At 29.9% G+C, this 25,481-nt stretch overlaps 1 pseudogene; it reads left to right on the forward strand.

Annotated features, from left to right (window-relative positions):
* The first annotated feature begins 514 nt into the window (after window positions 1-514).
* Window positions 515-2,735, forward strand: LOC139862036 (large ribosomal subunit protein uL29y-like; annotated as a pseudogene).
* Window positions 2,736-25,481: the final 22,746 nt, after the last annotated feature.

The raw sequence follows: 25,481 nt of genomic DNA on the forward strand, positions 1-25,481 counted from the left end.
TGTAGCAATATATGTTTTTACAATAGTAAATCGACAAGTGATACAAACTTTTTATTACATTCAAAGTTTAATAAATATATAAAATTGGTTTAAGGAAAAGCGATATTTAAAAATATTATTAAATTGATAAAGGAAAGTAAAAAAGTTGAATAGTTTAGGTAAAATATGAAATTATGAAGTCGCCCTATATATGAACAGTATTAAACGTTAAAAATTTACGGAAAAAACAACGTAAAGTTGAGTAACAATTAGAATGTTTGTTTCTTAATGATGACACGACACATAGGTATCAAAGCTAAAAGTGATACGTAAAACATGTGACCATATAGTTACTTTGGAGTAACTAAAAATATTTTTACTTGTTGCAATTCTAATTTCTAAGTACATATTTATCATTTTTATTTTTCAAATTTAAATGCAGAAAAAAACTAATTGGGCTTACCTGATCTTATAGGGGCTTTTAATCCATAAATAAAAGTTGACCAGTTTGGGCCGGCCTTTTGTACATAACAACCCTAATCGTTTGTTCATTTTTTCTTGTTGGTAGGGTTTCAATTTTCCGGCAAGCAGCCAGACTTCATTCCAGTTCATCCCACAGTTTGAATCTATGGGTACGAAATCATTACATTTGAACTTCCGATAATTTGGTTTATACTTCTTGAATTTTATAAATAAGTTTGCCTGATTTGTTTACTCCAAATTTGAATGTAAAACACAGCGCGAATCAAAGTACATGAGCTAAGGAACAAATCGAAGGTCGATTTGTTTGCTCAATTGAAGGATTTAAAGGCTGAACTTGCTCTTCTTCGTGTCGCTAAGGTTACCGGTGGTGCCCCAAACAAACTCTCCAAGATGTAATTATATCTCTGCCTATATACAGTATTATTATTATCATTTGGGAAAATTGCGCAAGTAATAAAATATCTCAAATTAGCACAATTTCGCACTTATAGTTTCGCAAAAAATATCGCAAAAAAATCTTCTAATTTCACACAATGGAAGGAAAAAGCAGCAGAAATAAATTAACTGGCCAATTTCGCAATAAGAGGCATTTCTTTAATGATTTTCGTTTTTATTCTTAATTTTATATATAAAAACCGTTTGAGTGTTTTTTTACTATATTATGTAAAAAGTGTTAATTAAGTAATTCTTACGTTATTTGTATATGCCATGTTTAAGAGATGATTAAAACGATTACACAAGCCTGCATATTATTGTCACTCCAGCATATTATTGTCACTGAATTTATCAATATATTTAATGAATTATACCACATTATGTTACTGTTCTATGTGCTTATGTATATGCGCATTTGATAATTTGTTTGTCATATTTTTTGTTTGTTTTTAATTTTTATTTATGGATGAGTACTAGTAAAGATTGTTTTTCAATGTGAGCTGGGTTTTAATGCATATATGATGTTTTCACTGTCTACTCGTATGATTTTCAGCTAACTTTATATATTAGTATCCTTGAGCCTAGTTTGATGATACATTGAATGCAATTTGGTGTATTGTTGGGTATGATAATCACATCACAATATAACCAATAGACCAGGTCATGCTTGTGGTTTCATGTCTATTGACATTATTTTTTATTTGTTTTGTGGTTGCAGTAAAGTGGTGAGGACATCAATTGCTCAGGTACTAACTGTGATTTCACAAACTTAAAAGTCTGTTCTTAGGGAAGCATACAAGAACAAGAAGTATTCGCCTCTTGATTTGCGCCCAAAGAAAACTAGAGCAATTCGAAGACGTCTTACCAAGCATCAGGTACGAATCATTCAATCACGTGGTCTTTTATATGAACTAATGTACGCTAACACTTACTTTGTTAGGAAGTTCTTTAAACTTTTCATAACAGAATGATCTGAACATCATTTCTTTACAACCCAACCATTTGGTAGTTGTAATGTTTTTGTTTCTTTACACAGATTTATCAGAATGTTATGTTTTATTGTAGGCTTTGTTGAAGACCGAAAGGGAAAAGAAGGAGGAGAAGTACTTCCCGTTGAGGAAGTATGCTATCAACGCTTAAAGTGAGATTTATTATGGAAAAGAGTAAATCTTTTTCCAGTTTTATGTAGGATTGATGATTCATGTATTTTAGGTGTTTGTTTTCCAGGCTTTTTGTTATTTTAATAATTTGTGTTATAATGATTTGTTGTTCCTTTGTTCAAAATCTTCAATTTGTTTTAAGGTTTTTAGTGACAATCTAGTTAAGAGAAGCTAATCTTCTAGCTGTTTAAAGGGCACACCATAGGTGCATATATTATATATTATATGTTATATACATCAGAGTGTTTATTGTCAAATAGCTAATCTCTTGTTAGATAGTTCATCTGAAAAACGTCTGGAAACAGCATTAATGTAGTACGAATTTATCAATTACGGATATAATAAGTCACTGATAATCTGCCCTGTAATCAAGTTATGAACACCATTTTAGGTCTTAACCATAGTCTAGTGTGTTATGTGTGCTATTGTTACCAACACACTTTGGCACGAATTGTAATTGTTGCCTTAGAAGTTGGTGCCCGCCATGTGAAGCTCTTTGCAAACGTGGGAGCGGTTCGAGCTCTATTTGTGCCAAGAATTTGCAAATGTTGCCACAGTGGGATCGGTTTCATTTTCGCCACATCGGAGGTATTTCTTAAGATGTCTGACACCTTCTTAAAAACAACTGAAGTAGTGAGAACGACACAACGTTATAACTATTGATCAAGTTTTCATGTTTCCTAGAATTTTTACGACTTAATTAGTGCCACTTTTGCTGTACCCTCATCATCGTCCAATATGATAAAGTGCTAGTTTTTTTTCTTTTCTTTGACAACTGAACTATTATTAAAACAGAACCCCTTGGCGAGGCGGTGGGAAGACATGATGTGTCCAGTTTACATGATGCCTTTATTACTACTACCAAACATTCATCTTCCTGATTATTTTCTTTGAAAGTAAAATATAACTTCATCAAGACCATGTACAAACCATTATATGCATTAGTCAAATACGGAGTATGTTTTATCAGTGCGTATATTTATTTCTTTGCGACTTTATTACCATTAAATTTCAGAGGTTTGGTTCTTGCGCATTCAAGTATTGTAATAAGAGCGGTACCAATGGTGCGTCCAGGTGAGCCGCCCAGCCTGGGCGCCGATGGCACGGAGGCCTTCCAGGGCCCGCCCAGCTCACACGTCTTCATTTTCGTCCATTTTGAGCAGATTTGTGGACGAGTTTTGGACAATTTTGTGACCGTTGCAAAATTAAAAACAGCCTAACTACTACATCAAACGGCTATATGCCATTTTTTTTTTCCTTTCTTTTTTTACTGTATTTAAACACAACCCATTTACTTCATTTTACACACACAAATTTCATATTATTTCTCTCATTCCCATCATTTTTATATACTTCTGAAATCTCCCGTTCATGTTGATTATAAACGTTCCATATTAATTGATTTAGTCGCGAGGTTTTGACCTCTATATGAGACGTTTTTCAAAGACTGCATTCATTTTTAAAACAACCATAACCTTTATTTTATCTATAAAGGTTTAAAAAGCATTACGTAGATTATCAAATAATGATAATCTAAAATATACCGTTTACATACGACGATTACATAATGGTTTACAATAAGAATATATTACATCAAAAATAAGTTTCTTGAATGCAGTTTTTACATAATATCATACAAGCATGAACTCCAAATCTTGTCCTTATTTTAGTATGCAACAGCGGAAGCTCTTAATAATCACCTGAGTATAAACATGCTTAAAACGTCAACAAAAATGTTGGTGAGTTATAAGTTTAACCTGTGATGACCCGGAAATTTCCGATCAAATTTAAACTTTAATCTTTATATGTTTCCGACACGATAAGCAAAATCTGTAATGTTGAGTCTCGAAAAGTTTTGAAATCTATATTCATGTAATCAATTACCTTTTGACTATGCTCGACGATTCACGAACAATTAATGGTAACTAGATATGTGTGTATATATATACATATAAATATTATTATTACTAATACTATTACCAATAACTAGTATTATTATTATAAATATCATTAATAATTTTATTATTAAAAATTTCACTAAAATTATTATTATTACGATTTATTATTATTACACTTATCATAATACTTATAATCATTAAGTATTATTTTGATGTTATTATTATTAACACTATTATTATTATTAGTATCTTTATAACATTTTCAATATTATCATTAGTATCATTAATAGTTCTATTATTATTATTAAATTATCATTATAAGTATTAGTATTATTTTTATTGATATTATTAATTATTTTTATCATTTATATTGTTATTATTTCTGTATTTATTATTATTAGTATTTTTGATTATAACTAATATATTTATAATTATTAATCATTAATTCATTATTCATTAATATCATGTATATATAAATCGTACATTTAGATTTGGAAATCAGATTCAGTTTCACGTTCCTCTCATTTATGTTTACATATTTGTTCTTGTCTGATTTTGGTTAGCTATCCACATCAAATTAATTGTACGAATTCAATTTAAGGCTTTATTTAATTATTTTCTGGATTCTCTTTTTCTCCTTGATTGAAGTTTGTCGATCCAATTCTATCCACTTAAGAATTATAATTATTATTATATATTTTAACTTTTACAAGTTGGCATCTCATTTCTATAACTTAAATTTCTGGAACAGTTTAAAGTTATAACTTATGGAATCCATCCGGTCACTTTCAATGATCTTTCGAATATGAAGTATACAAAGTTACAAAGAAATTCGGAACTTGATATTGTGTCCCTTTTTGACTAATTCCTTCATTCATATATGAATTGTTATATATATATATATATACACACACACACACACACATGAGAATACATTACATGTAATCATAACTATCACCACCCTTGCGATTTGTTGTTTAATGATCATCGCCGGAGAACCACCACACACCCATCTTAAACCCATCTCAAAACCATAATCACCCCACCTCACGACACCCCTTTTATATTTCCTGTTTCATACTAAAACCACCGGTTATCACCCTAGCCTAACCAACGACAACCACCATGAAATCACCAAATCATCGAACCCATATAGCCTGCTACCGCAACAAATAGGTTCCTACTTCTATTCGACAATCACAAAACCAAACACACTCGAACTAATAATCTGCTATACAAATGTTGTTGCTACGAACTGCTACTATATTTCTATCCCTATTTTCCTAGTAACTATCACCCCAACCTACCAAAACTAATTACTACATTTGTTGCTACTGCTACTAATACTCCTGTTTCCATTTTTCGAACAACCCATACAATCATCACTTCTACGAATTTCAATTGGTGCTCGAATCAAACCATCATCACCCTTCTCGTCCTCTAACCTCTCTCTCATCATCTCTCTCCCACTCCTAATTCCTGTTTATAACCGTTGCTACATATCTTTCTGTTTTTCTGTTTAAATATCGAACGACCACCACCATTGTAAACATGATGCACTTATTTCGTTCCTGTCAATTCCCAAAACACATCCATTTTCTGTTATAATACAAACGATGATGAGAATATGAAAGTGGATAATAAACAAAGAAAGAAGTTTAGAATTGAAACCCACTTGCAAAAACTGGTCGACTTATACTTCTATTCTATTATTTTAAAAGTGAAAGGATACAAGTGGACATTTGCTTTTAACTTGTCGGTTGGGGAAAAGAAAAAGGAATCAAAACCCTTTTTCAAATTATTGATTAAACCAACTAGGTGGATCAATACATAAAGCCAATTAAATCATAGTGGGATATCACTATCCGTAATATTAATAATGATATTGGATTAGGTACCTTAGAGTTGATGAGTTGGAAAAGATATTGATGGTTTAGAAACAAAATGAAATGGTGATTAGGAGGTGATGATTATGATGTTACACGAACAAATGGTGATGTTTGTTTTGGGTAATACTCGTTTCATGTTCTATGGTGGAACGATGACGATGATGTTCATTGATGATGATGTTATGATATTAATGGTGATACGAAGACTGCTGCTTTCTGCTTTGTTATTTTTTTTCTGTTTAAGTCAACAATCGAACGCACCCCAAACTCATCCGTATCATCGAGCTGGGCTTTTCTTTTTAAATGTTTGGGCTTGTAACAGGCTGTTTACATTGGGCTTCTATTCCGTGTTGGTTGGGCCAAGAGTGAGCAGTTGGGCCGTGACATAGTTGGGCTATAGATTTGTTGTTTATATGAACCGAGTTATATAGTTTAGTTATGGGCATAAATCAGAAAAACTGGATTGGAGAAGTGGTATAGAGTGTTTATGGTCAAGCGAGAGGTCTCGGGCTCTAACCTCGTCTAAGGCATTCTTTTTAAGGAAAAAGCTTTTAAAGGTAGTTTTTAGTAATATTATTTTTATTGTTATTATTATTATTAATTATTGTTGTTATTAAGTTAATTATTATTTTTTATCACTATTATTAGTAATATGATTATTAGTATAATTAATAGTATTATCATTAATTATTGTTATTAAGTAAAAGTATTGTTATTATTATTATTAATATCATTAACATTATTATTATCACAAATATTATTATTTTTATTAACATACAATATTTATTTATTTTTATTACTAATATTATCATTATTATTATTTTATCATTATTAATATTAGTTTTATCATTAATATTATTATTATTATTATTATCATTTTTACAAAATTATCGTTAATAAAATTATATTATTATTATTATTATTATTATTATTATTATTATTATTATTATTATTACAATTAATATTATCATCAATATTGTTAATATTAGTAAATTAATATTTTCAAAACTATCATTCTAACAAATAAATATTTTACACACTAAATATATTTAGTACGTAATTATACTAATATTACATAAATTTTGGTTTTAACTAATACAATAGTATAACGTTATTTGAATTATATATCGAATAAGTATTATAACATATTATAAGTATTAATAAAAGATATATATGAATAATGATATTAATACATAACAAAATAAATATAAAGTTGTTCGATTACAAGTATGTGTGTTAATATATATACAAATGATATAGGTTCGTGAATCCGAGGCCAACCCTATACTTGTTCAATGTCATTCTGTGAATTTTTACTACAAAATACATTAGGTGAGTTCATTTACTCCCTTTTTACTCATTACATTTTTGGGCTGAGAATACATGCAAATGCTTTATTAACTATTTTATAATTTTTATATGTGTGAGTTCATTTGATTCCCTTTTACTCTTTACATTTTTGGGACTGAGAATACATGCGCTGTTTTTACAACTGCTTTATTAAATGCTTTTGAAATATATTTTGAATTGCAAATACATGAAATGCTTTTATAAATGTTTGACTAGATAGACACAAGCAAAACATTCCTCGAATGAATTATTATGCAGACAGATGTTCTGCGGATTATTATTGAATTATGTGGACATGATAATTGCCACCATTGAATTATGTGGACATGATAATTGCCACCATTGAATTATGTGGACATGATAATTGCCACCAGTTGATGTGAATGTTATATATCGAAAGAATGATTTTATACACAGGTTATGTGTATGATATTTTTGTGCACAAGATATGTGTATGGTTACTATGATTTATGAAAATGGTTTCGTACACGAGAAAGATGTACTGTATTTAAAAGATATAGCATGTACATTACAGGTGGGTATAGGATTCGGGTCCATTTGTACCATGCAGCATTTAAATTTTGTGGTCTATCAAAATGATGAATTTTATTGTTTTATGATAAACCAATGAACTCACCAACCTTTTGGTTGACACTTTAAAGCATGTTTATTCTCAGGTTTGAAAGAAATCTTTCGCTGTGCATTAGCTCATTTTAAGGATTTTACTTGGAGTCATTCATTACATATTTCAAAAGACGTTGCATTCGAGTCGTTGAAGTTCATTAGAGATTATTATTAAGTAAATGACAGATTAGGTCATTTATAGATTGGATATTATGAAATGGTATGCATACCTGTCAACTTTCGAAGAAATGAAAGATTGCATTTTAAAAACGAATGCAATGTTTGTAAAAATGTAACATATAGAGGTCAATACCTCGCGATGTAATCAAATGTAATGTTCTCGTCCATATGGATTTGGTCGGGGCATCACAGGTGGTATCAGAGCGGTGGTCGTAGCGAACCAGGTCGACATAAGTGTGTCTAACTAGGAGTTGTTAGGATGCATTAGTGAAGTCTGGACTTCGACCTAGTAGTTGTTAGGTTATATTAATGAGTCTGGACTTCAACCTGGTCCGCATGTCAAAAGTTTTTGCTTATCAATTCTTGTCGAAAATTCCTGCTTATCATCTTAAGTCTAAACGCGTCTTACTGCATTGATTGCATGAATAGTGTATAGACAAAATTCATATCTTAGCGTATCTGCTAAATCATATATTAGCGTATATGTTACTGTAGACTTTATCTGACACGTTTCCTTAATTCCCTTCGTAATCTACGGGATCTTTTGTACTATGTATAGGTATTCTATGTAATTAGAATATCATCCGATATCCGAAAATCATTTCATATCGAAAAATCATTTATTCAATCGTACGCAATGGAACTCACAACTAGTTCAAGTCCCTCGGATTCCGACATGGAGTCCCACTCCAGCTCCGAAAGCAGTGTCACCAGAATGAATGAATCAATCAGCCATCCCCAATTCATCTGATGAATTCATAGTCTACTCAATCATTGGAGACAAGGAGAAGGCGATCCTTTTCATCAACCAAATTTCCCTCTTAGCGATGAACCTGAAGCACTCACCGTCGAACCAATCCGAAACACCATTTTCACTCTCATTACCCGAATATCTCGCCATGATTATATTCTATCTAAAATTCTAAACCTTATTCATCCGCTCGTTCCGACCGACAATCATCCCGGAATAATAGAAGAAGTCAACGAGCTTCGCACCCGAGTTGTAGCCTTGAAAAATATGGTGCAAAATGTACCAGCTTCAGCAACATTACCGGCACCAACAGTACCACCAACAGCAACATCCGCATCCCACACCTCAACATCATAATCTATCCCACGAACATTAACATCCTACGCACCATGGATACCAAGGAGTACCAACAGTAATCAACAATGAAGTATTGAACCATAACTTCATTAATATTCTGCGAAGAATATGTGGATCCTAACAGTTTTAGAGATTACTTATTCTAGCTCAAACCGAAAAGCAAATGAGATTAATATCATATTAACTCATTAAATCCATGATTACATCTGAAGAAAATATATATATGTATATATATTTTCATAAAGATTGTGATTAAAAATTCTTTTGTACAAACTGTTAATGGTGAAAATATTTTAAAGGGTAGGTAATACCCGAGGAATATTAAATTTCACATTAATAAGTTACACTGTACATTCTTCAATTCAGATTCAGCAGTCATTAACAACACTGCTCAAATTCACACATATACGTATCCGTTCACCAAAGAACAACTATTTTCATCCAAGTTCAATTTCATATTTGGATTTTGACCTATCAGAATCCAACAAGTGGCATAATGAAGAAAACATTTGATGGAATAAAATTTGTTAGAAACAAACAAATTAACTATGAGAAATTTTGTTAAGAATCCACGCTAACAAAATCCTAGCTAACTGTTCCTAGCTAACTGTGGACTAATCAACTGAGGACTACCAACAGTGGACAATTAAAATGAATTAAAATATTGATTATAACATATGAAACTAAACAATTCTTCAAGTTTGCCACTTGATTTCTATAACGATCCGTTCCTAATCCATTCGGACAACGTCCATATCGATTACAAACGAATTATAATAGTTGATAACATCGCGAGGTATTTGACCTCTATATGATACATTTTACAAACGTTGCATTTATTCTTAAAAAGACAATCTACCATTACATCAAAATTGACATGTTCGTCTAACATTTCCCAAAATTCAAATAACTAAATTTTAGCTCTTAATGATCTTCAATGACTCGAATGCAACGTTCTTGTATCATGACTTAAATGGTCCCAACTAGTATCCTTTATATGAGCTAATGCACAGCGGAAGACTTAATTCGTACCTGAGAATAAACATGCTTAAAAGTGTCAACCAAAAGGTTGGTGAGTTCATAAGTTTATCGCAACAACAGTTATCAAAAGTTTCAATAGACCACAAGATTTCATAGTTATAAATATCTGTACACTCGCAAGTGTATAAAAGCATTCTAAGTGGTTGAGCACTTGGTAACCATACTTAACATTTAATCACGTCGCATATTCCCTTTAATATGAAATCTTACTACACCGTACCAAGGTGTAGTCGCAAAACGAAGTACTGTGCAACCGTTGAATACTGGTCGTCCAGTCCGGTTGGGGTTGTCAGGCCCGATAGATCTATCAACAGGATTCGCGTTTACAATACAGTTGTAAATATTAGTTACCAAGCTACAGGGAAGTATGCAAGTGGTACAACTCAACGTAGAATGTATTTTAAGTACTTGTGTCTATTTCGTAAACATTTATAAAAGCATCGCATGTATTCTCAGTCCCAAAAATATATATTGCAAAAGCAATTAAAAAGGGAGCAAATGAAACTCACCAATTGTATTTTGTAGTAAAAATACATATAACATCATTGATAACTTATAAGGTTTGGCCTTCGATTCACGAACCTAATTAATTATATAATTATATATATTGATTAATATCTAAATAACAATTAAAGTCAAATTATAGTGTACCAATCCTAATGCTCGAGACTAATATGTAAAAGTTAACAAAAATTCATTTGACTCAAAAATGATTTCCAAAAATTCATTCATGTTTAAATATAATTAAATATTGTTGTCAAATATTTCATAAAATTATATAATTTTTATAATTAAAACTTTATTAAAAAAAATATATATACAAAATGATAAGTTAGCAATATTTTCATTAAAAATAATATTTTTAATAGAAATAATAATTTTAGTGTTAATGAAAATAAATTAATAGTTTTATTAATAATAATGATCAAAAATATTAGTTTAATAGTTTTTGATAAAAATATCAATTGTATTTAGATATAATAACAATGATAGTACTATTTTGATAATAATAATACTTATAATAACAATCTAATAATAATAATGATTTTAACGATATCGTAAATAAAATGTAAAAATGTTCATTTTTAAACAATTTGTACAAAAGTTCGATTGACTATAACTTCAAATCCATCCGTCGAATTCTTTCGACATCTGAATGAAAAGTTTATAGTTTTTCGCCACCTTTCCAAAAACATATTATTCATATACCTTATTTCAACTGCAAGAGTAACTAATTCAGATTCTATCCTAAAAATATATTTTAACAAAAATAGATATAAAAATATACACGATCCTAATTTCTCGAGCACCAGTCAGGGACACACTAAAAGTAAATAAAAGTTAAGTTTAGAGTGCTTACGTATCAATATTGAGATTCAATATTGCAGGATATTATTTAGACGCAACAGAGATGACAAACACTAGTTTGTCTCATGAGCAAAACCCCCGATCCGTACCCATAACTTTCATAGATTTGACCCATAATCTCCTTAATATTATCCCATTCATAAAACCAGTTTTGGAACACTTGGATAGAACCCCGTCATAGAATCTTTGTATAAATTTTGGTACAATAAATACTCTTGATCTTAAAATTAATACTAATCTTAATCTTTAATCTTAATAATAATTTTAATAATAATAATAATAATAATAATAATAATAATAATAATATAAATTTTATAAGTTTACAGAGTATTATTATGTGTATATATGTGTGTGTGCGATGTTTGATGAAATGAAAAATAATAGAAGGCCTTTTAAAGAAAATTTTCGTCACCTAACTACTTTATGTCGGCAAAACATTACACGATTCGTGTAAATGGGTACACGATTCGTGTAAGGTATAGTCACGAAAGTTGTAGATTTTTGAGTTACGGTCGTTTGGACACCAAGATCACCCTTTTTCGAGTCCGAATGAATTAGTTATGATTTTTCTCGTGCAAGTGCGCAGGTTTAGTGATTTCCAACATTTTAACTTGAAATCTTGTGATGAAATGTTGTAGTCTTTTGGTGCTCATTAAAAATCTTTATATTATCTTTATTTTTATTTTTATATCATTGAAAATCCCTAAAAATATTTTATAATCAAATTATATTATATCAAAAAAAAAATGTTCGTTGTTTAACTAAGTATTTTTAAATACAAAACGTTTTATATTTAGCTAAAGACTATATTTAATCATTTTGTAAAAATACATAAATATATATTCAATAAACACGCTTTATTTAAATATTCATTTTTATTAAAATCACGGACCGTTATCATTTACAATTTGTCAAAAGGTTTCAAGAAAAATTCCAACTTTTAAGATAACGTTAAAAATCTTTATTCTTATCAAAATGGTTTGATAATAATTTGACGAAAGTGGTTTCAGATATTTATAAAAATTATAATCCTTTTTAAAGAAGACGTGACATATAAATCATATTTTATAATTTCTAAAATAATAACAGATAACTATATTAAACTTAATAATTACACCTTGACATGTAGTAAAAATATATTATCTTTTACTCTCGCCGATAAATATAGTATTCTTATATCGAAACCAAATATTACATATCTAATACCTTGTTAACGTTATCAATTAATAAATATATATCATATATACACATAAAAGTTCGTAAATGGTTAGGCTTGGTCAATGGGTAACTAATCATTCAAATATAGATTTCAGACTTTCTAGACTCAACATTAAGGTTTTTGCTTATCGTGTCGGAAATATATAGAGTTTAAGGTTTAAATTTGGTCGGAAATTTCCGGGTCGTTACAGTACCCACCCGTTAAAGAAATTTCGTCCCCGAAATTTGGTAGAGGTTGTCATAATAACATATAGGAATGTTTTCATGACGAATATGAGATAATAATAGAGTTTTATCATTATTGATAGATATAGATAAAAAAATTTCGATCATGTGAAGCGTACGAGCGAAGCTATCACAAAAGAGAGTGAAATGAGTAATATGGTATCATTTTAACTGATGACGTAGTTATGATTGATTTTAAAAAAATCTTTTGTAATAAGATTTGGTTCTTCGGCGATTTAGAAACAGGATCTCCTTTGATTAAATACGGCAAATCAGCTGTGATTTCTTTGTCGGATCTTTCACTTATAAAACTACCGCCATCGTTTCCCTATTTCCATACCTCACATCTTCTTTTCTTCATCTTTTAATTCATACTTTAAGGTATTCTTTAAAATGCTTCATCCTGTTCTGATTTTTGTTATACTTCTAACTTTCATATCTTTCATTCTTCTCTTTCATCTACCGCCAGAAGAATCTATTCACTTTTATGATTTTCTTGGAATTATAATGTTTCTAATTCTCCCGTGTCTTTACGTCGCTATACGTATTGATATACACGGTTTGTAGTTTCTGGGTCGTTATTGAGTTTGATATCTTTCCTTACACTTCAATGTTCCTGCTTCTGTTTTCTATAATCATTGTCATCCATAGTTAATACTTTCTCCTGTTTGCTGCGATTTATACCTCAATTTCTATTTTGAGGCTTTGTCCCTTCGTTTCTTCTTCCCGTCCTTGAGCCAAGCGAACAATGGTCCGAAATTCGTAGGTAGGAAATTTGGAATGAACCTAGCTATTGGTTTTAGAATGAAATTGTAATGGCACGATCTTGATTCGTAAAAATTACCAGAATATTTCGGGAAATTAGAACTATTAGGGTGATGCGTTCTAATATATTTGGAGATTGAACAGAATGTAAGAGCCGTGTAACATGGCACATGATGATGGTACTGTGAATCATCACGAAACTTAACATGAGTTACTGTAATATAATGAAGTTGATCAAGTTCCATTATATTATATTAATTCACGCATTAATTCCCAACACTTCTTCAAAACATTCATATTTTAAATTTGAAGATTTCAGAATTTAGAAACTAACACAGTTTCTTTTATTTTGTAACACAGATGTTATGGAGAAATCAATGATTTCAAATAAGGATAGCTTCGAAAACATCTTCAGAAATATTGAGGATATTTATAATGAATGATATGATAATGTTTTAGAATTTCTAATGTCGAAGGATGATGATGAAGATTGACCCGTAAGGGTTTAGATTCGGAAGCAAGGTGTTTACTACAGAATCGTCATGATTCTTTATGTACAAGTTTAGTCCTTGTAATTTGTTCAGAGTCTCCTTCACGATTTGCTCAATCCGGTTTTCAGTACCAAATTTTCTATCGAGCGTTCCTAACACTTCCTCCTTTTTCTGAGCTTTTTCAACATACTGTACTTCATCGTAAACTTTTGACTATTAAGGTTGTTTACGGTTTTTGCTGCTTCATCAGCATTTCAAGAACTACTTCATAGTCCAAGATGTTTTTCAGAAACTTCGCATTCGAAACATGTAATTCTTAGGGATAGACACGTTTGGTATAACTGGGGAATTTCTATAAGATTTTCAAAATACTGATTGCGGATTTCACCGAAGAGATAACGAGCTGCTGGTATATCGGCTGATAATGTCGTGGGATATAAAAGGTTCTCTGGTAACAACGGCGGAAGGACAATGTTTAAATATCAAGGTTATAATAGGAGTAGTCTCACTGAGAAGTCGAAGTGGAGCTGTGACAAAATTAGCTTCTTGAAAAGGAATTGTAGGGCTGTTTTCGCTAATAAATAGCATAGGATTCAACACGGTATGTGTTAAACTATGAATTTGGATTCGAGGGTTTTCCGGTGTATAAATCTTTTCTTCGGTAGACAAGATGCGGCAGGTTCGACTTCTCGATCGAGATGTTTTTAAGAATCATGAAAGGATTTGAATGCGAATTGTAATTGTCGAGGTTCAAATGAGGTTTAGAATAAAATCAAGTGGCAAACTTGAAGATTAGTTTAGTTTCATATATGTTATAATCAATATTTTAATTAATTTTTACTTGTCCAAAGTTAGCAGTCTGTTAGTTCGATTGTCCAATAGTACAATAATTAAATAATATATATATATATATATGTATATAATATTCGAATTAAATAATACATATCGTGACCCGTGTACCGGTCTCGGTGTCGATCACAACTCAAAGTATATATATATTTTGGAATCAACTCCGACCCCGTATAGCCATATCCCACCTTCACATATAGAGTGTCTACGGTTGTTCCAAAATATATATATAGATGGGTCAATATGATAAATCGAACCTTGTATACGTGTCCCGTTATATAAAGTGCGTAAAATAAATAAATGTATATCATGACCCATGCACCGGTGTTGTCTCAGAATTAATCCGACGTGTTGCGTACATGTGTCCCGACAGTAGTACAGTGCGAAAATTAAAATTGCGAGAATGTAAATTGCGGAAATGTAAATTGCGATAAATTAAATGTTAATCAGTTAGCTGGGAACAGTTAGCCGGAACAGTTAGCGTGAAATTCTTAATAAATTTTCAATTAGTTAAATCGTGTGTTTCTAACAATTTTAATATATCCAATGTTTTCTTCATTATGCCACTTGTTGGATTCTGATAAGTCAAAATCCGAATATGAAATGAGAATGGTTATTCTGGGATGAGCGGATACGAATACCGGTGATTGCGAGTAAAATAATAGATGACCGTTGAATCAGATTCAAAGAATGTACAGTGTACTTATTAATGTGAATTCTAAATATTCCTCGGGTGCTACCCACCCGTTAAAATATTTTCATCATTAACAGTTTGTACGAAAGAAATTTTTAATTACAATCTTTATGAAAATATACTTGCATATATATTTTCATCGGATGTAATTATGGATTTAATGAGTAAAGAAAATATTATACTCATTTGATTTACTGTTGGCACTTGATTTCATGATCTCTGAACATTAGAGATTACGTAGTTGTCATGTTAAACGGAAGTAAATGAGGTAGGACGTAAGGCGAAGGTAATCGATGTCGAACGAAAATTTAGTAGATGGAACGATACGTAGAACGGTGACTATACTCATGGTATAGTTTATGACGTTGAGGTTTATGACGTGACTGTGGCTGCTGCTGGTGTTTGTAACCGTCACACCATATTTTCCATTGCTGTCACACAAACGCGAAGTTTATTAACTTATACTTGTACACCGGATTGATTGGCGATTGAAGCGAGCGGATGTATAAAATTCGGAATATGAGATGGTATATAATTATGATGAGATATCCGTAAAAAGGAGAAAAGAAATGGTTTCTCGAACAGGTTCGTCGGTAAGTGTTTCAGGTTTATCGTCAAAAGAGTAATTTAGTGGATAGAAAGGTTCCTCGATGTGAAATGATTTTCGGATGTCATATGATATTCTAACTATATAGAATATCTATATATATATCCAAAGATTTCATAGTCTTCAAAGGAATTTACGGCATATGTCAGGCAAATCTAGGATGCGCTAAAATATGAATTTCGTCTATACACTATCGATGCACTAAATGCAGTAAGACGTGTCTAGGCTTAAGAATGCTAAGCAGGCAATTTCCCTAAAGATGATAAGCAGATGATTTCCGACTAAAGTGATAAGCAAAGCTTTTTGACAGGCAGACACGGTCGAAGTCCAGTCTCACTAATGCATCCTAACAACTACTAGTTAGACACACTAGTGGGTGACCTGGTTCGCTAAGACCAACGCTCTGATACCACCTATAACGATCCGTTCCTAATCCATTCGGACAACGTCCATATCGATTACAAACGAATTATAATAGTTGATAACATCGCGAGGTATTTGACCTCTATATGATACATTTTACAAACGTTGCATTTATTCTTAAAAAGACAATCTACCATTACATCAAAATTGACATGTTCGTCTAACATTTCCCAAAATTCAAATAACTAAATTTTAGCTCTTAATGATCTTCAATGACTCGAATGCAACGTTCTTGTATCATGACTTAAATGGTCCCAACTAGTATCCTTTATATGAGCTAATGCACAGTGGAAGACTTAATTCGTACCTGAGAATAAACATGCTTAAAAGTGTCAACCAAAAGGTTGGTGAGTTCATAAGTTTATCGCAACAACAGTTATCAAAAGTTTCAATAGACCACAAGATTTCATAGTTATAAATATCTGTACACTCGCAAGTGTATAAAAGCATTCTAAGTGGTTGAGCACTTGGTAACCATACTTAACATTTAATCACGTCGCATATTCCCTTTAATATGAAATCTTACTACACCGTACCAAGGTGTAGTCGCAAAACGAAGTACTGTGCAACCGTTGAATACTGGTCGTCCAGTCCGGTTGGGGTTGTCAGGCCCGATAGATCTATCAACAGGATTCGCGTTTACAATACAGCTGTAAATATTAGTTACCAAGCTACAGGGAAGTATGCAAGTGGTACAACTCAACGTAGAATGTATTTTAAGTACTTGTGTCTATTTCGTAAACATTTATAAAAGCATCGCATGTATTCTCAGTCCCAAAAATATATATTGCAAAAGCAATTAAAAAGGGAGCAAATGAAACTCACCAATTGTATTTTGTAGTAAAAATACATATAACATCATTGATAACTTATAAGGTTTGGCCTTCGATTCACGAACCTAATTAATTATATAATTATATATATTGATTAATATCTAAATAACAATTAAAGTCAAATTATAGTGTACCAATCCTAATGCTCGAGACTAATATGTAAAAGTTAACAAAAATTCATTTGACTCAAAAATGATTTCCAAAAATTCATTCATGTTTAAATATAATTAAATATTGTTGTCAAATATTTCATAAAATTATATAATTTTTATAATTAAAACTTTATTAAAAAAAAAATATATACAAAATGATAAGTTAGCAATATTTTCATTAAAAATAATATTTTTAATAGAAATAATAATTTTAGTGTTAATGAAAATAAATTAATAGTTTTATTAATAATAATGATCAAAAATATTAGTTTAATAGTTTTTGATAAAAATATCAATTGTATTTAGATATAATAACAATGATAGTACTATTTTGATAATAATAATACTTATAATAACAATCTAATAATAATAATGATTTTAACGATATCGTAAATAAAATGTAAAAATGTTCATTTTTAAACAATCTGTACAAAAGTTCGATTGACTATAACTTCAAATCCATCCGTCGAATTCTTTCGACATCTGAATGAAAAGTTTATAGTTTTTCGCCACCTTTCCAAAAACATATTATTCATATACCTTATTTCAACTGCAAGAGTAACTAATTCAGATTCTATCCTAAAAATATATTTTAACAAAAATAGATATAAAAATATACACGATCCTAATTTCTCGAGCACCAGTCAGGGACACACTAAAAGTAAATAAAAGTTAAGTTTAGAGTGCTTACGTATCAATATTGAGATTCAATATTGCAGGATATTATTTAGACGCAACAGAGATGACAAACACTAGTTTGTCTCATGAGCAAAACCCCCGATCCGTACCCATAACTTTCATAGATTTGACCCATAATCTCCTTAATATTATCCCATTCATAAAACCAGTTTTGGAACACTTGGATAGAACCCCGTCATAGAATCTTTGTATAAATTTTGGTACAATAAATACTCTTGATCTTAAAATTAATACTAATCTTAATCTTTAATCTTAATAATAATTTTAATAATAATAATAATAATAATAATAATAATAATAATAATATAAATTTTATAAGTTTACAGAGTATTATTATGTGTATATATGTGTGTGTGCGATGTTTGATGAAATGAAAAATAATAGAAGGCCTTTTAAAGAAAATTTTCGTCACCTAACTACTTTATGTCGGCAAAACATTACACGATTCGTGTAAATGGGTACACGATTCGTGTAAGGTATAGTCACGAAAGTTGTAGATTTTTGAGTTACGGTCGTTTGGACACCAAGATCACCCTTTTTCGAGTCCGAATGAATTAGTTATGATTTTTCTCGTGCAAGTGCGCAGGTTTAGTGATTTCCAACATTTTAACTTGAAATCTTGTGATGAAATGTTGTAGTCTTTTGGTGCTCATTAAAAATCTTTATATTATCTTTATTTTTATTTTTATATCATTGAAAATCCCTAAAAATATTTTATAATCAAATTATATTATATCAAAAAAAAAAATGTTCGTTGTTTAACTAAGTATTTTTAAATACAAAACGTTTTATATTTAGCTAAAGACTATATTTAATCATTTTATAAAAATACATAAATATATATTTAATAAACACGCTTTATTTAAATATTCATTTTTATTAAAATCACGGACCGTTATCATTTACAATTTGTCAAAAGGTTTCAAGAAAAATTCCAACTTTTAAGATAACGTTAAAAATCTTTATTCTTATCAAAATGGTTTGATAATAATTTGACGAAAGTGGTTTCAGATATTTATAAAAATTATAATCCTTTTTAAAGAAGACGTGACATATAAATCATATTTTATAATTTCTAAAATAATAACAGATAACTATATTAAACTTAATAATTACACCTTGACATGTAGTAAAAATATATTATCTTTTACTCTCGCCGATAAATATAGTATTCTTATATCGAAACCAAATATTACATATCTAATACCTTGTTAACGTTATCAATTAATAAATATATATCATATATACACATAAAAGTTCGTAAATGGTTAGGCTTGGTCAATGGGTAACTAATCATTCAAATATAGATTTCAGACTTTCTAGACTCAACATTAAGGTTTTTGCTTATCGTGTCGGAAATATATAGAGTTTAAGGTTTAAATTTGGTCGGAAATTTCCGGGTCGTTACAATTTCATCTTAAACCTCATTTGTATATTGACGATTACAATCTGCGTTCAAACCTTTTATGATTCTTGAAAACACCTCAATCGAGACGATAAACCAACCGCACTCCATCTACGAAAGAAAAGATTGATGCATATAGTTATACACCTGAAAACACTCAGAACCCGAGTAAACGTTTAACACGTATCTGTGCTAGCTCCATTGGCATTGTTATTACCGAAAATAACTTTGCAACTCCTGTTCGAGTAGCCAATTTTTTCACAGCTCCAGCAAGTCAAATTCAATTTTTCAGACGGATTAGCCTTATTATAACCTTGATTTATAAGGTTGCCTTTCGTCATCGTTACCGGGGAACCGTTTACACCCCATCACATTATCAGAAAATTTAGCAGCAACTTAATTACTCATTGACTTAAGTCTCTTCGAAGAACCATTATGGTTGTTCATTAAAACCGTACCATATACTCATCCATATCTTATAACGAGAATTGCCATACCAATTACATGAAATCAGCAATCAGTATTTGGAATCTCGTAGCATTTCTACATCAACAGTTATATGTATACATATAACATTTATCTCATAGAATTATGAACTTTCATTCTGAAATTCTGAAAAGCACTCTAGCTTACAAATCAGATCTCTGAGTTCTGAAAAATGAATCGAGCAAACATGAAGGAGACCAAGGACAAATACAAAGACCAAACCCTGTATTTAAAGAATCCTGATGATTCTGTTTTTGATGAAATCTTTAGCGAATACCTTACTCCTTAACCGCTCTAAATCATCGTGAATGAATTTCTTCATCACAATTTGGTTCTACTTTCCAAGATAATATCGTATCTTTCATTGTAAAAATCCTCAATATTTCTGAAGTTATCTTCATAAATATTCTCCTTCGATATTAATTATCTCTCTGCACTATCCATATTATATCATAAAAAGGAAACTGTTTTAGTTTCTATATTCTGCGAACCTTCGAATTTAAAATATGAATGTTTTTGTAGTGTTGGAAACTGATGCATGAGTTAGTATAACATAATGACACTTGATCAACGTGATTATATTACAGTAATTCATGCTGAGTTTCTAATGGAACGTGATGATTCACAGAACATACCGTCATCATGTGCCATTTACACGACTCTTGCATTCTACTCAATCTCTAAACATATTAAGAACATATCTTCTTGATAGTTCTATCTTGTCGGATATTCTGGTAATTTGACAAATCAAGATCGTGCCATTACAATTTCCTTCTTAGAACATTAACTATGTTCATTTCAAAATCCATACCTACGAATTCCGGACTATTATTCGCTTGACTTGAAGTCGAGAAGAGGAGATAAAAGTATGGAACTCTTGAATATAAAAGAAAATATAAAGTTCGACAACAATACATAAACTACAAACCGTGCATATCAATACGTATTGCCACGTAAAGGCACGGGAAAATTAAAAACACTATAACCCCAAGGTAATAGTAGAAGTGAATTAAATCCTCCGGTGGTAGATGAAAGAGAAGAATGAAAGATATGAAAGTTAAGAGTATATCAAGAATCAGAACGGGATAGAGCATATTGACGAATGTTTTAAAGTATGAATTAAGGAGGAAGAATAGAAGATGTGAGATATGGAAAATAAGGAAAAGAAGGGGGTGGATTTATAGTAAAATATCCGACAGATCAATCGAAACAGATTATTGCATTTAATCAAAGAAAATCCTAATTTCCTTAATCACCGAAGAACCAAATCTTATTACGAAGATTTTCTTTAAATCCCATGAATTCCGGAAATCAATCCTATCTACGTCAAAAGATATGACGAATCTATACTTATTCATTTCACTCTATTGCGATAGCTTCACTTATACTCTTCGCGTAATCAAATTGTTTTATCTATATCATTCAATGATGATAAAACTTTAATTATCAACTCATATTCGTCATGAAAACATTCTTATTGCTAGCCCTGACGACCTCACTCAAATTTCGGGAAGAAATTTCTTTAACGGGTAGGTACTGTGATGACCCGAAAATTTCCGATCAAATTTAAACTTTAATCTTTATATGTTTCCGACACGATAAGTAAAATCTGTAATGTTGAGTCTCGAAAAGTTTTGAAATCTATATTCATGTAATCAATTACCCTTTGACTATGCTCGACGATTCACGAACAATTAATGGTAACTAGATATGTGTGTATATATATACATATAAATATTATTATTACTAATACTATTACCAATAACTAGTATTATTATTATAAATATCATTAATAATTTTATTATTAAAAATTTCACTAAAATTATTATTATTACGATTTATTATTATTACACTTATCATAATACTTATAATCATTAAGTATTATTTTGATGTTATTATTATTAACACTATTATTATTATTAGTATCTTTATAACATTTTCAATATTATCATTAGTATCATTAATAGTTCTATTATTATTATTATTAAATTATCATTATAAGTATTAGTATTATTTTTATTGATATTATTAATTATTTTTATCATTTATATTGTTATTATTTCTGTATTTATTATTATTAGTATTTTTGATTATAACTAATATATTTATAATTATTAATCATTAATTCATTATTCATTAATATCATGTATATATAAATCGTACATTTAGATTTGGAAATCAGATTCAGTTTCACGTTCCTCTCATTTATGTTTACATATTTGTTCTTGTCCGATTTTGGTTAGCTATCCACATCAAATTAATTGTACGAATTCAATTTAAGGCTTTATTTAATTATTTTCTGGATTCTCTTTTTCTCCTTGATTGAAGTCTGTCGATCCAATTCTATCCACTTACGAATTATAATTATTATTATATATTTTAACTTTTACAAGTTGGCATCTCATTTCTATAACTTAAATTTCTGGAACAGTTTAAAGTTATAACTTATGGAATCCATCCGGTCACTTTCAATGATCTTTCGAATATGAAGTATACAAAGTTACAAAGAAATTCGGAACTTGATACTGTGTCCCTTTTTGACTAATTCCTTTATTCATATATGAATTGTTATATATATATATATATATATATATATATATATATATATATATATATATATATATATATATATATATATATATATATATATATATATATATATATATACACACACACATGAGAATACATTACATGTAATCATAACTATCACTACCCTTGCATTTTGTTGTTTAATGATCATCGCCGGAGAACCACCACACACCCATCTTAAACCCATCTCAAAACCATAATCACCCCACCTCACGACACCCCTTTTATATTTCCCGTTTCATACTAAAACCACCGGTTATCACCCTAGCCTAACCAACGACAACCACCATGAAATCACCAAATCATCGAACCCATATAGCCTGCTACCGCAACAAATAGGTTCCTACTTCTATTCGACAATCACAAAACCAAACACACTCGAACTATTAATCTGCTATACAAATGTTGTTGCTACGAACTGCTACTATATTTCTATCCTTATTTTCCTAGTAACTATCACCCCAACCTACCAAAACTATTTACTACATTTGTTGCTACTGCTACTAATACTCCTGTTTCCATTTTTCGAACAACCCATACAATCATCACTTCTACGAATTTCAATTGGTGCTCGAATCAAACCATCATCACCCTTCTCTTCCTCTAACCTCTCTCTCATCATCTCTCTCTCACTCCTAATTCCTGTTTATAACCGCTGCTACATATTTTTCTATTTTTCTGTTTAAATATCGAACGACCACCACCATTGTAAACATGATGCACTTATTTTGTTCCTGTCAATACCCAAAACACATCCATTTTCTGTTATAATACAAACGATGACGAGAATATGAAAGTGGATAATAAACAAAGAAAGAAGTTTAGAATTGAAACCCACTTGCAAAAACTGGTCGACTTATACTTCTATTCTATTGTTTTAAAAGTGAAAGGATACAAGTGGACATTTTCTTTTAACTTGTCGGTTGGGGAAAAGAAAAAGGAATCAAAACCCTTTTTCAAATTATTGATTAAACCAACTAGGTGGATCAATACATAAATCCAATTAAATCATAGTGGGATATCACTATCCGTAATATTAATAATGATATTGGATTAGGTACCTTAGAGTTGATGATTTGGAAAAGATATTGATGGTTTAGAAACAAAATGAAATCGTGATTAGGAGGTGATGATTATGATGTTACACGAACAAATGGTGATGTTTGTTTTGGGTAATACTCGTTTCCTGTTCTATGGTGGAACGATGATGATGATGTTCATTGATGATGATGTTATGATATTAATGGTGATACGAAGACTGCTGCTTTCTGCTTTGTTTTTTTTTCTGTTTAAGTCAACAATCGAACGCACCCTAAACTCATCCGTATCATCGAGCTGGGCTTTTCTTTTTAAACGTTTGGGCTTGTAACGGGCTGTTTACATTGGGCTTCTATTCCGTGTTGGTTAGGCCAAGAGTGTGCAGTTGGGCCGTGACATAGTTGGGCTATAGATTTGTTGTTTATATGAACCGAGTTATATAGTTTAGTTATGGGCATAAATCAGAAAAACTGGATTGGAGAAGTGGTATAGAGTGTTTATGGTCAAGCGAGAGGTCTCGGGTTCTAACCTCGTCTAAGGCATTCTTTTTAAGGAAAAAGCTTTTAAAGGTAGTTTCTAGTAATATTATTTTTTATTGTTATTATTATTATTAATTGTTGTTGTTATTAAGTTAATTATTATTATTATTATCACTAATATTAGTAATATGATTATTAGTATAATTAATAGTATTATCATTAATTATTGTTATTAAGTAAAAGTATTGTTATTATTATTAATATCATTAACATTATTATTATCACAAATATTATTATTTTTATTAACATACAATATTTATTTTTTTTTATTACTAATATTATCATTATTATTATTTTATCATTATTAATATTAGTTTTATCATTAATATTATTATTATCATTTTTACAAAATTATCGTTAATAAAATTATATTATTATTATTATTATTATTATTATTATTATTATTATTATTATTATTATTATTATTTTTATTATTATTATTATTATTATTATTATTATTATTATTACAATTAATATTATCATCAATATTGTTAATATTAGTAAATTAATATTTTCAAAACTATCATTCTAACAAATAAATATTTTACGCACTAAATATATTTAGTACGTAATTATACTAATATTACATAAATTTTGGTTTTAACTAATACAATAGTATAACGTTAATTGAATTATATATCGAATAAGTATTATAACATATTATAAGTATTAATAAAAGATGTATATGAATAATGATATTAATACATAACAAAATAAATATAAAGTTGTTCGATTACAAGTATGTGTGTTAATATATATACAAATGATATAGGTTCGTGAATCCGAGGCCAACCATATACTTGTTCAATGTCGTTCTATGTATTTTTACTACAAAATATATTAGGTGAGTTCATTTACTCCCTTTTTACTCATTACATTTTTGGGCTGAGAATACATGCAAATGCTTTATTAACTATTTTACAATTTTTATATGTGTGAGTTCATTTGATTCC

The sequence above is a fragment of the Rutidosis leptorrhynchoides genome, chromosome 8, assembly GCF_046630445.1.
Source record: "Rutidosis leptorrhynchoides isolate AG116_Rl617_1_P2 chromosome 8, CSIRO_AGI_Rlap_v1, whole genome shotgun sequence".
NCBI classification, from domain to species: Eukaryota; Viridiplantae; Streptophyta; class Magnoliopsida; order Asterales; family Asteraceae; genus Rutidosis; species Rutidosis leptorrhynchoides.